Raw genomic sequence first — 12,288 nt, 5'->3', positions numbered from 1 at the left:
AGTAAAGAACAGTAACTGAAGACAGGATAAGTTTCCCTTTTGTCTGTCTTCCACATTCAAGTCAAGCTGACTAGACCTCTATGTTCTCTCCCATCAGCCCCTTCTTCATTAGCCCACTGCCAAAGCCCTAATTAAAGATCTTGTGCATTACCTTTCATCTGAACTGTAAAAACATCCCAAGGCTCTCCCTGACTCTGGCTTCTCCTTCAAACTACCTCCTCTAGAAAGCCTCATTAATCTTTCCAGAGCATAGATTTCATCATAGAGTGTAAAACGTCCACTATATTCGAAGTAAGAACATCTGGTTCTGGCCCCAGCTCCAGCACCATCATTTACTAGGTGTCTGACCTTGGGTTAGTAACTTCCCCTTTTGGGATTCTGTCATTAAGTGTGAGATGGTGATATGGTTTGGCTGTGTCCCCATCCAACTCTCATCTTGAATTCCCATGTGTTGTAGGAGGGACCTGGTGGGAGGTAACTGAATCATGGGGGCAAATCATTCTCATGCTGTTGTTGTGATAGTGAGTAAGTTTCATGAGATCTGTTGGTTTTAAAAAGAGGCATTCCCCTGCACAAGCTCTCTCATTTTATGCCTGCTACCATCCACATAACATGTGAGTTGCTCATCCTTGCCTTCCGCCATGACTGTGAGGCCTCCCCAGCCACATGGAACTGTAAGTCCAATTAAACCTCTTTCTTTGGTAAATTGCTCAGTTTCAGGTATGTGTTTATTAGCAGTGTGAAAACGGACTAATACAGTAAATTGGGACTAGTAGAGTAGGGTGCTGCTGAAAAGATACCTGAAAGAGTGGAAGTGACTTTGGAACTGGGTAGCAGGCAGAGGTTGGAACAGTTTGGAGGGTTCAGAAGAAGACAGGAAAATGTGGGAAAGTTTGAAACTCCCTAGAGACTTCTTGGAGACTTGTTGGATGGCTATGATCAAAATGCTGATAATGATATGGACATGAAATACAGGCTGAGGTGGTCTCAGATGGAGATGAAGAATTTGTTGGAAACTGGAGCAAAAGTGACTCTTGTTATGTTTTAACAAAGAGACTGGCAGCATTTTGCCCCTGCCCTAGAGATTTGTGAAACAAAAGAGATGATTTAGGGTATCTGGTGGAAGAAATTTCTAAGCAGCAAAGCATTCAAGAGGTGACTTGGGTGTTGTTAAAAGCATTCAGCTTTATAAGGGAAGCAGAGCATAAAAGTTTGGAAAAGTCCTAACATTTTCCAGCCTGACAATGCACTACAAAAGAAAATCAAGCCAGCTGCAGAAATTTGCATAAGTAACGAGGAGCCGAACGTTAATCCCCAAGACAATGGGAAAAATGTCTCCAGGGCATGTCAGAACAGCCCCGTCCATCACAGGTCTGGAGGCCTGGGAGGAAAATATTTTGTGGGCCATGCCCAGGGTACCCGTGCTGTGTGCAGCCTAAGGACTTGGTGCTCTGAGTCAGCTCTGGCTGAAAGGGTCCAATGTAGAGCTTGGACCGTGGCTTCAGAGGGTGCAAACCTCAAGCCTTGGCAGTTTCCACATGGTGTTGAGCCTGCGAATGCACAGAAGTCAAGAACTAGGGTTTGAGAATCTTCCTTTAGATTTCAGAAGTATATAGAAAAGCTTGGATGCCCAGGCAGAAGTTTGCTGTAGGGGTGGGGTCCTCATGGAGAACCTCTGCTAGGGCAGTGCAGAAGGAAAACGTGGGGTGGGAGCCCCCACACAGAGTCCCTACTGGGGCACTGCCTAGTGGAGCTGTGAGAAGAGGACCATCATCCTCCAGACCCCAGAATGGTAGATCCAATGACAGCTTGCACCATGTGCTTGGAAAAGCTGCAGACACTCAACCCCAGTCCGTGAAAATAGCCAAAAGGAAGGTGGTACCCTGCAAAGCCACAGGGGTGGAGCTCCCCAAGACTATGGGAACCTACCTCTTACATCAGTGTGTCCTGGATGTGAGACACAGCGTCAAAAGAGATCATTTTGGAGCTTTAAGATTTGACTGCCCCGCTGGATTTTGGACTTGCATGGAGCCTGTAGCCCCTTTGTTTTGGCCAATTTCTTCCATTTGGAAAGACTGTATTTACCCAATGCCTGTGCCCGCATTGTATCTAGGAAGTAGCTAATTTGCTTTTGATTTTACAGACTCATAGGCAGAAGGGACTTGCCTTGTCTTGGATGAGACTTTGGACTGTGGACTTCTGAGTTAATGCTGAAATCAGTTAAAACTTTGGGGGGACTCTTGGGAAGGCATGATTGGTTTTGAAATGTGAGGACACATGAGATTTGGGAGGGGCCGGGTGGAATGATATGGTTTAGCTCTGTGTCCCCATCCAAATCTCATCTTGAATTCCCACGTGTTGTGAGAAGGACCTGGTGGGAGGTAATTGAATCATGGGGGCAAGTCTTTCCCATGTTGTTCTCATGATGGTGAATAAGTCTCATAAGATCTGATGGTTTTAAAAAAAGACATTCCCCTGCACAAGCTCTCTCATTTTTTGCCTACCATACACATAAGACGTGAGGTGCTCCTCCTTGCCTTCCGCCATGATTGTGAGACTTCCTCAGTCACATGAAACTGTTAAGTCCAACTAAACCTCCTTCTTTTGTAAATTGCTCAGTCTCAGATATATCTTTATCAGCAGCATGAAAACGGACTAATACAGATGGAGTGCTGAACTGGGTTATATCCAAATTCCTTTCCAACTCTAGGATTTTTCCAACTCACACCTGCTTAAAAAACGTATTAAACTTATTAGTTTTTACTTATTAAACTTAATAAGTTTTAAAGCAGGCATCTTAGTGCCCATAGAATTAAATATATAAATGCCTTACCCTGGAAATCTGAGGAGGAGGCCCTCTGTGATGATCTGATCCCAACCCTTTTTAAGCCTCTTCCCCTTAGCCAAACTGAAGTATTCCTACTTTCCTAAACAAGCCTGAAGTTTTTTGCTTCCTCAATGCATTTGTCATTATTTTATCTTAGAAATCCTACTACACCTATTTCAATGTGTATGATTCCTACCTTTTTGAGGTCCAAATCACATTGATCTCCTTTACATTTTTCTCTTTGTGCCCATAGGCTAAAAACAAACTTTTTCTGCTCTGATCCCTCTAGTACTTCTCTCAGCTAGTATTTCAGTTCCCCTTGGCCTGGTTCACACATCTTTTGTCAGCTCCTTGAGAGCAGAGCCTGTGTGTGTCTCCTACCCACTTAGCACAGGGCCTTGCACAGAGAATCATTTGACAAATAATTGGATAAATGTTGGAAAGTGCATGATCCCATTTTAGTTAGGTCCTGAATTTCAGTGGCAGCCAAGGCAGAGAACAGCACACATTGGACAAATATCATTAATAGTTTCCAGTCTGATAAAACAAGAAATACAAATTCGTGTTACAGTGAATGACTTTTTCGTGAAATCAACCCCAAGGATACAAGCCATAAAAAGATGCTACCAAGCTTGGCAGTGTAGTATGTGCACACTGTTCATTAAGGCCTAAGATGATTTTCGTTGCCAATAACAGTTTGGGCTGAGGTGCTCAACTTGATGGCTGAGGATGACTGTAAGCTCCAGGCAGTCGCATGGCACAGAGCACAATCCACAGAGCACATCCTCATAGCCACAATGGCTCAGTTTAAATTCTGAGCCCTAGGGTCATGGTAAGAGGCAGACTTCCTACATATATGATGTACTTAGAAAGGATTTCCTCCTCTGACACTCCTACCCCTGTATCTGGACTGTCTCTGCTTATTCTCTGTCCACCTGGGTCATAGTCAAGCATGTATATGTTTTATCTCCCTAACTACACCATCAATTCCTGCCTGGAAGGACCTGTATCTCATTCATTTTCCTATCTCCCTCATGCCTAGCATAAAACCTTGCTCATAGCAGATGTCAATAAATGTTCTCTGGATGGATGCTCAAATTTAGATCAAACTGACTCAAATCCCAATTAAAATCCCTAGTCAGGAAGACAAGATTTAATTTATTTTTTTCCTACAAAAAGGACAATCTTGCTGTTTAATATAACCTAATACATTTTCTTCACAACTCTGAGACAGACGCAGGTTCTGTTTTTAGAAGGCATATCTGAAATGTTGTAAAGTATTGCTGGTTTTGATATTTTATTCTGATTAAATTTGAGGCATATTAGAATTATAAATGATAACTGGGCTTGCTCTGAACTATTCATCACCCTATAATCCTACGGTAGTAGAGTGTGAAAGGCCTTAGAGAGCAACCAGGTGGTTGTACAGCTGAGAGAATGAAAATTTGAGAGCTGGAATTAGAACCCAGGTTGGATGGTTGACTGGTTAGGTAGAGAGTTGATTAGTTTCTTTTCCTTGTTCATTTATTCAGCAAACATTACTGAGCACATACCATGTGCCATGTTTTGTGCTGGATGCTACGGATACAGAGCTGGCAAAGACAATCACAGTCACCAGTGAGGTTACAGACTAATGGCTAATTCCTGATTCCTTAGCCCAGCACATTTTATCCTCTTCAAAAGAGCTAGACTTTCTGTTCAAAAGAGCTTCCTGGAAAAAAGGACCAATGTCCACTGGGCAAGAAGGCCTTGAGTTTGCTGGAGCACTACAGGTATATGGGCCAAGGGCATCCACTCAAGGTCTACTGGACTGGGCTTGCTTGAAAGCCTCATACTTTCATGCCTCCTTCATGAGAATATTTCTGAGGCTGCATCCAGACTCAGTAGAAAATAGGGATTTGAATGGTTAGCATTCAATAGGACAGTTATTTGCTTTCCATCAACTAGACTACAGCTTTAAGACCTCTATTGCCTCCTGATGCCTAAGGATTAAGTCCAATACCCTCAACATGCCACACAAGGACCTTCATGGTACAATCAACAATGTAACACATCAGCGCATATCTCCTAAACACACCGTCTTGTTTTCTATTTCTTGAATATACTCCTTTCCTTAAGGATTCTGGGCCTTTTCAAGTGTTATTCCCTTTTTCTGGAATGCTCTCTTGCCTAATCCCCTTCTGAGGCACAGTTTCTCTATGAAACTTCCCCCTCCTGCCCCTATGAAAAGTAAGTCCCCTCCTTTGAAGTTCCCACCTTCCCTGGACTCTCCTTTGCCATTACACCACTCACTGAGATTTGCCTATCTACAGATTTACCTCCCCAGAGAGAAGGGGAGTCTGAAATAACAGAGCCCTATCTTATTCACCACCAGCAGAACACCAGCCACAGATAAGGTACTTGCTAAAAGACTGCTGCATTAATGAATTCTTTAGAAATAGCTCCCCTTTTCACTTCCCCAAGCTATCTTTTTTTTTTTTTTTTTTTTTTTGAGGTGGAGTCTTGCTCTGTCGCCCGGGCTGGAGTGCAGTGGCCGGATCTCAGCTCACTGCAAGCTCCGCCTCCCGGATTTACGCCATTCTCCTGCCTCAGCCTCCCGAGTAGCTGGGACTACAGGCGCCCGCCACCTCGCCCGGCTAGTTTTTGTATTTTTTTAGTAGAGACGAGGTTTCACCGTGTCAGCCAGGATGGTCTCGATCTCCTGACCTCGTGATCCGCCCGTCTCGGCCTCCCAAAGTGCTGGGATTACAGGCTTGAGCCACCGCGCCCGGCCCAAGCTATCTTTTAGAGGTATAAGAACTAGCCTCTATCTACAGTCCCTCAAATTTATGGAGGTATTTCCTGGCAGTAAGGTCTGTTACCTCTCAAATCTACCCACTGCCAGGTGACACCCTTCTCTTCTTCCTTACCACACCCCACACCCCAATCCCCAAGTTTTAGAGCTGAAACTAGGTATTAACTTGATCTATACTAATTGAGTACTTTTTTGTCTAACACAGGGTCTGGCTGAGAGTAAGCGCTAAATAAATAAATATTTATTGCAAGCCAAATGAATGAGTTCCCCTAAACCTCATGTTGAAATTTGATCCCAATATTGGAGGTATAGGCCCTGATGGTCGATGTTTGGGTAAAGGGGGGTGGATCCCTAATGAATAGTTTGATGCCCTCTGTGGGGAGTGAGTGAGCTGTCACTCTATTAGTTCCTGCCAGAGCTACTTGTTAAAGAGCCTGGCACCTCCCCTCTCTCTTGCTTCCTGTCTCACCATCTCTGCACATGTTGTCTCCCCTTTTTCTTCTGTCATGAGTGGAAGCAGCCTGAGGCCTTCACCAGAAACCAAGCAGATGCCGGTGCCATGCTTCTTATACAGCCTGCAGAATTATAAACTAAGTAAACCTTTTTTTTTTTGAGACGGAGTCTCACTCTGTTGACTAGGCTGGAGTACAGCGGCACTATCTCGGCTCACAGCGACCTCCACTTCCCGGGTTCAAGTGATTCTCCTGCCTCAGCCTCCTGAGTAACTGGGATCACAGGTGTGTGCTGCCACCATGCCCGGCTAATTTTTGTATTTTTAGTAGAGACGGTGTTTCACTATGTTGGTCAGGCTGGTCTCGAACTCCTGACCTTGTGATCCGCCTGCCTCGGCCTCCCAAAGTGCTGGGATTACAGGCGTGAACCACCGTGCCTGGCCAATAAACCTCTTTCCTTCATAAATTAACCAGTTTTAGGTATTCCTTGATAGAAACACCAAATAGACGAAGATAGTAACCTTCAGGGCATGCACAGCACTAGAAGTCAGCAGACCTGTGTGCCATATGTGGCCTCTCATGAAGCACAACGTAACAACATGAAAGAGTCCAGGTAAAATGTCAAAGTAAGGGAAGCAACCTGTATTTGACTTAGAGAAAGTTAGGAAAGAGGAAAGCCCTGTGGCTACAAAGGCCAGGGTAGGCTTTAGCGGTCCTGAACACAGCTGGGGGGCAAATGTCAGGGGTGTGGTGCAGAATGCCAGGGAAGGATGATGTTTCCTGAACTGGCATGAAACTAAACGGGCAGTATCTGACAGAGACTGGAAGTGGCCTCTGGGCAGTAGGGATGAGTGTGATGGAGAGAGCTATGGAGAGGACTTAAGCATGACCTCAGCTTCCAAATGTATTTAGTGGGGTGCAGTAGAAAGACCACTAGATTAGAAGTCAGAGGAGGAACTAGGGAAAGGAAACAAGTATTGACTGAGCACCTCCTCTATTCCAGGCTCTGTGCTGGGCAGTTTACACATATCATCTTACTCAGCCCTTATCATCACCCTCCCAGGGAGATATTAATATTCTTATTTTATAGAGAAACTGGGGCTCGGACAGGGAAAGCTACTTTAGCACTCTGAGTTTCAGGATACTTATCTCTAAAATGGATAACAATAAAACCCCTCTCACAGGTCTAGTGTGAGAATGAAAATGAGATACAGTGCAAAGCACCTCCTACCACGCCAGGTGCTTTGTATATTCTACTCTAATTATTAATATCAATAACCATTTATAATAACTAGCTTGCACAAGGTCATACAGTCCATGAATGCCACTGTTGGGATGTAAATGCTGGATGGTGTTTTCATTATGTCAGGCTGCCCCTTAGAAGACCAGGATTTGAAAAACAGCTCTGCCAATAATTAGTTGGGTGACCTCAGACAAACTATTGCACCTTGCAGAGCCATGTTCTCTTAATCTGAATAAAAGGGCCAAGAACCCTGCCCTACAGAGCCCACAGGGAGGCTAGGCAGATAAAATAACTGGTAAATACAGAGCTTCATTGTGTGTACAAATGGAACTGTGATGACTATGTTGGATACCCTGAACAGTGACAAATGTCTTCAAGTTGGAATGATTCAGGTGTGCTAGATGGTGACATATGAAGCCAGAATTTTGCCTGAGGTGTCAAGGATTTTGCAGGTGGCAAGCAGCCTCTAGTTTACAATGACTATGCTTGCCCCAACAAAAGCCTAGTCTACATCCTCTTAATGCTCCCCATGAAAACAAAAACATTGTGAACCTCCTAAGACACCATCAGAGACATGCTTTAGGATTTTATCTAACACATTAGAAAAATAATTCCTCATAAAATCCGCTTTAGTAAAGAGTTGGCATGGGAAAGGGACATAGTGAGAATTCTTCCAGGGGTCAGATTGCAAGAAACATGCCACTCTCGGCACTTGAAAGGATTTCTTTGTAATGAAGACTGAGTTCTTTGGGGAAACTTAAGCCGGGTGGGCTGTTTGCTGAGTGGGTGTCAGTCCTCAGGCAGGAACAGGACAGCGTGTCCCAGCCTACCCCAGGCTGCCAGTGAGCTGACACATGCCCTGAATTTGTGTTCCATGGAGCAATGAATGTTCTTCCTGTGCAGAGCATGCACACTCAAGCCATGTGCACACCATCCACGCGCACATGCCACATGGCTGCCAGCTGATCAGAGGCTCCGAAGGTTTCTCCCCTCCTCACATCCTGAGGTGTTGGCTCCTAGACTTAACTCATTTGACCCTTATACACACAAAACTCTGCAAGGTATTATAAACCTAATTTTATAGACTGGAAGAAGGAGGTTCAGAGAGCCACCTGCTTAATTTACATAGCTAGAAGAGGTGGAGCTGAGATTTAGCCTAGGTCCTTCTGACTTCAAGGACACATCTGTCCTTGGCAGATTTGCATAAGGCAGACTTACTTTTCAAGACAGAAAGCAAAGCCAAGAATCAGAGAATCTTAGAGCTGTGATTCTCAGTCCACCATGGGAAGCAGTCCCTCTGTCCCACCTGACACATGGTTGTCTGGCCTCTGCTGGAACACCTGCCCTGACAGGGCTCACCATCTGCTCCAGTTATAAGAAGTTCTTTGTTCCACTGACATAGAGAATGCCAGCTTCCCCTGAGTGCCTAAACTGGCATAAATATTTCGTCCCTCACTACATTGCATTTTAGATACACTAGAGGATATTCTAAAGGATACCAGCTCCCTTTTGTGATGGTAATCGCTGTTCCAAATTCATGTGGCTTGTGAGTTTAGATTTTCACAAGGCAAATGTTCTTAAAGCATGTATCTATTTCACATGGGTATTCACAGATCCTATCACATGGTGCCAGGGGTTGATGAGTCACACCTCTGCCCATCACCCCCCTTCCTGCCCACCAGTCCAGCTCTCCTCTGCTATTCTACAGAAGAACATGAAACCTCCTCTGACACTTCCCTCACCCTCACCTGCTCACCTGGACACAAAGAGTTGCTTTCAGGCAACAAACCAGAACACATAGCAGTGGTAGGGTGGGGCGGCTCAGAGTGCCCAGCTGAGCCCTGTTCAAAGTGGAGAACCGGCACTGATGTAGTTACTGTCTAGGGAGACTGCAAAAGAGAGGCCCCCAAAGACAGACTGAGGAGTTGCAGCTGCAGAGGAAGCCCCTGACAAACCAACCACCTGAACTCAACGACATGTTCCCTTGATGAAAAGTCAGCAGCTCAGCAACCTAGAGATTTAGTATTCTCTAAGATCATAAGAAAAGCAAAGCCAGATGGGTTCTGGGGGTGTCACTTCCAAACTACCATGGGTCCTTTCTGACTTGACATTGTGTCTACCACATAGTAGATATATATTAATAGCAAATATTTTAATAAATAAAAGCACACATGTCAAACACAAATATCTCACTCACAGATTTGGAAAAAACATCTCAAACAACATGCATCAATACCTAAATTGTTTCCCCTAAAGCAGCAGAGTCTCGCACCAGACCGTTCCTATTCCTTCTTAGGCTGAATTCTCCCCTTTCAGGATATTCTGGTAAGGAAATCGAACCACAAGGGTGGGAAGCAAACCATAAGTCCTCAGGCCAGCTACTAAACAAGCCTGACCACCAGAGAAGCTGGATCTGGGTGAGATTGCTTGGGGCACTCTAAGGCCATTGTGGCCTACCCTTGGTGGCCATAGGCATGGAATATCCATACCCAGATGTCTAAAAGGCACCTCCAGTGCAGCGTGTTCAAATTCAGATCAGATCTTCCTATCCAAACCTGGTCACCTTCTACTTTTTTTACTTTTAGCTTAGTGAATGGCAGGGCCATTTCCACTCATGCACCCAGAAACCTGGGGCTTGTGCTTCACAGCTTACTTTTCCTCACAGCTACATTCAATCCACCATTAAGTCCTGCTAATTTTACCTGCTAAATATCTCAAACCACGTTGTCCTTTTTGTCTCCACTGTTACTTCTCTAGCTCTATCCAGCATGATTTCTTGCTGGGACCATTGCAAAAGCCTCCTTAACTGGTTTTGCCATACCCACTTTTGCACCCTCCATCCATTCTCAAAGTCATTGTTGGAAAGATCTTTTGTAAATGTTGAATTGAGCACAGTGCCCTTCCCATGCGTAACATACACATAACCACCTCTGCTTCAAATCCTTCTATGATTCCTATGAGCTTAGAATAAAGAGGAAAAAAATTCTTCACATGGCCTGCAAGGCCCTAATCTCCCCCTCCAGCCTTTTCTCTGTACTCAAATCATATTGACCTTCTAACTTCTTTGAAAGCGCTAAGCTGCCTCTCACCATAAGGGCCACATTTGTCCATATGCCTAGAAAGCTTTCTCCCCACCCTACCCACTGCTTTCATCTAATTATAACTCCTAGTGATCCTTCGGATCTCAGCTCAGATGTCAGTTCCTCAGCAAAGCTATCCTTGATCATGGGAAGTAGGTGAGGACCCCTGTCATACATTCTCAGAGTACCCTGTCCCTTTCTTTCATAGCATTTATCCTAGTCTGTAATTTTACATGACTGGTGCAATTTTTTTTTTTAACAGTGTCTGAGTCCTTCCATAACACTGTTATGCTCCCTGAGGGCAAGGGATCATGTCTGTTTTATCATCATAGTATCTCTAGCTTTTAGCACAAGGCCTGAAACATTGAAAAGGTAGTCAATAAAAATCTGCTGAATGAATTATAAACTGCAGCTATTCACTGAGTTTATTCCAAGCAATCATACGTCCCTTTCTAATACTATTTCTGAGGTTCTCTTGAGTCTGTCTCGCTTAGACTAACAGAAACTGTTGATATTTTTGCCACCTCTCCTCATCTCTCTGGTATCCACTACAGTGAACCATCTTCTATAGAGGAAGAGACCACAGCATTGCCATCATGACCACAGTTACATTTATTGAGGATTTTCTTACCGTGCATTAGGCATGGTACCTTGCATGTGGTATTCAGTTAATCCTTTCAGTACTATGAGGTATACATTACTAGACCTTTTTTGATAGTAAGAAACAGAAACTCAGAGAGGATTTGCTAAAATATAGTGGGGTCCAAGATTTGAACCTCGGTCAAACTTAAAAGCCTACAGTCTTAATCATAACCTACTGCCCTATAAAATGAGCTAAGAATAACCACTCATAGTGATATCAAAGGACTCAAACACATTAGGCACTCAGTAAAGGGTGGCTGTTATTTTTGTGGTGCTGGAGGCATTGTGGGGAGTGATAAGCATTTACCACTTTGCCCAGAAGAGAACTAATCTGGCTGCCTTCTAGGACTGAAACAGCTGGACTTGGTTTGAAAGAGAGACTTTTATGAAAAGCAGCATGCTGTGGCAGTTCCAACATAGAGTGTGTGAAGAGAAGAGCTGATATGCTAACGAAACCAATGCACAGATTTTTAGCCCTGAGAACCAACCATTTGAAATGAACTTGAGTTTCTCACAGCAAGCCCAGACATCAAGCCTGCATAAGGATCCCCAACCTACAATAGTTCCTTGAATTTCTTTTGTTACTTCTCTTTCTACCTCCTGTAGCTCACAGAAACAGAGAGAACATGCTACACTTAAAGTCAAGAGATTCTAAGTCTGAATTCTGATGTGCCCAGGGTTGAGCAACTGAGGATCACCAAGATGCCTGGGCCTCAGTCAGAACCTCAGTGTCGCAGGAAGCCAGGAGATGACAATGAACCATATTGTCATCCTCTGTGGCCTGGCTTGAGGTTGATCTATTCTTCTGAGTCTTCCTCCCTCCTTTTACTGTTACTCACCACTGGGCATGTAAAGGAAGAAAAGAAGCTGAGATACTTGAGTTCCTACTATATGTCAGGCACTCTACATCCACATTTTCATGTAGTAAGTCAATCCTAACAACAATCTCAAGCAACAGGTGCCATACTCCTTATTTTACAATCAAAGAAACTGTAGTTTAAAGAGATTAAATGACTTGGGAGAAATCACTACACAGTAAGAGAAAGAGTTGAGATTCAAATCCAGTTTTCTTACATTCTAAATTCTGTGCTCTTTCCATTTACCGTTCTGAAGAAATCTATAGTGACTGAGGATGCAGGAAAAATTAAGGACATTACTTGGATGTGTATAGGTGGTATAAAGCCATGAGAGCCCATTCATTCCCTCCTTCCCTTCATTGCGCCCACTGCTCACTGCTCACCAGTGTGTGA

General features: G+C 44.1%; 1 protein-coding gene across 3 annotated transcripts in view; it reads right to left on the bottom strand.

Annotated features, from left to right (window-relative positions):
- Positions 1 to 12,288, bottom strand: part of SERGEF (secretion regulating guanine nucleotide exchange factor) — a 234,558-nt gene that overhangs the window by 42,567 nt on the left and 179,703 nt on the right. The gene's annotated exons all lie outside the window — the stretch shown is intronic.

This window comes from Trachypithecus francoisi, unplaced genomic scaffold (genome assembly GCF_009764315.1).
Source record: "Trachypithecus francoisi isolate TF-2019V2 unplaced genomic scaffold, Tfra_2.0 Lachesis_group8, whole genome shotgun sequence".
Lineage (NCBI taxonomy): Eukaryota > Metazoa > Chordata > Mammalia > Primates > Cercopithecidae > Trachypithecus > Trachypithecus francoisi.
Note: the sequence above shows the minus strand (reverse complement) of the source record. Positions and strands in the feature narration are given on the sequence as shown.